Here is a 1,150-nt window from a genome sequence, read left to right on the forward strand (position 1 = left end):
AACTTGCTGCCCTCTGCTTCACTTTGACTAGGTACCCAAGCCCAAAGAAAACAAACCTGTTGTTTGGAAAAATAGAGTCCTTTAAGAATTACCTACTAGCCTTGAAAGGCATCAGTTTTAACTGATATTAAGAATGGGGATGTTTTCAATTCCTTCTCAGTTATTTCGTGTTAGTCTTTTGAAATGTTTCAAGGTGCGGATCTCTCTACTTAAAGCAGTCAGTGGTATTTCTTGAGCATTTACTTGGGAGAGTAAATTAGAGTAAGTAGACACATCTCTGATCTCTAGGACCTTATGATCTAGTAGGGGACACATACGTTAAAATAAATCGCAGGTGGTATAAGGATGTGTACTTAAGTGGTCCCCCTTTCAGGATCGCACCTGGAGGGTTTCCAGTACTCTACCAGTCTCGGCCATGTGAGGGAGAGTCAAGCAGAGGCATATCCATTCCATTTCTACTTTGGCCAGTGGGTAGCGAGTGGAAGGCAATCTGCTACGAGTCAAAACTCACCTGTGCTGGGCAGCAGCGGGATGAAGGAGAGTCGAAAGCAGAGACTCAAGTTTACTGCGCAGAAGAAGGCAATGGTAAAACAGTTCTGTTTAAACTCTATGGATACAGTACCAGAACGATTGCAGCTGGAGGTGGGCCATTCTGGGAGAGATGCATCCATGGAGTAGCTATGGGTTGGGAAAGACTTGTAGGATAAGACAAGACAATCAATCAATCAATCAATCAATCGTATTTATTGAGCACTTACTGTGTGCAGAGCACTGTACTAAGAGGTTGGGAAGTACAAGTTGGCAACATATAGAGACGTCCCTACCCAACAGTGGGCTCACAGTCTAGAATGGGGAGACAGAAAACAAAACCAAACATACCAACAAAATAAAATAAATAGAATAGATATGTACAAGTAAAATAAATAAATAAATAAATAAAGTAATAAATATGTACAAACATATATATATATATATTTATTTAAGACGACATAAGTGGTGTGGGGTGATTGCGTATATGCTTAGGGGGAATGAACACAAGTTCATGGGTGACACAGTAGGGGTGGGGAAATTAGATGGAGACGTGAGACTTAAGTCAGGGAAGGCTCCCTGGAGGAGATACGATTTTAATAGGGCTTTGAAGGTTTTGTCG

The 1,150-nt window shown here is 41.3% G+C and overlaps 1 non-coding gene across 1 annotated transcript; it reads left to right on the forward strand.

Moving 5' to 3' along the window:
- Positions 1 to 363: 363 nt before the first annotated feature.
- Positions 364 to 501, forward strand: LOC119935276. Its single transcript, XR_005453163.1, has one exon. It is a non-coding gene; the product is annotated as a small nucleolar RNA SNORA7 (small nucleolar RNA).
- The last annotated feature ends 649 nt before the right edge of the window (positions 502 to 1,150 follow it).

Source organism: Tachyglossus aculeatus, chromosome 11 (genome assembly GCF_015852505.1).
Source record: "Tachyglossus aculeatus isolate mTacAcu1 chromosome 11, mTacAcu1.pri, whole genome shotgun sequence".
NCBI lineage: Eukaryota > Metazoa > Chordata > Mammalia > Monotremata > Tachyglossidae > Tachyglossus > Tachyglossus aculeatus.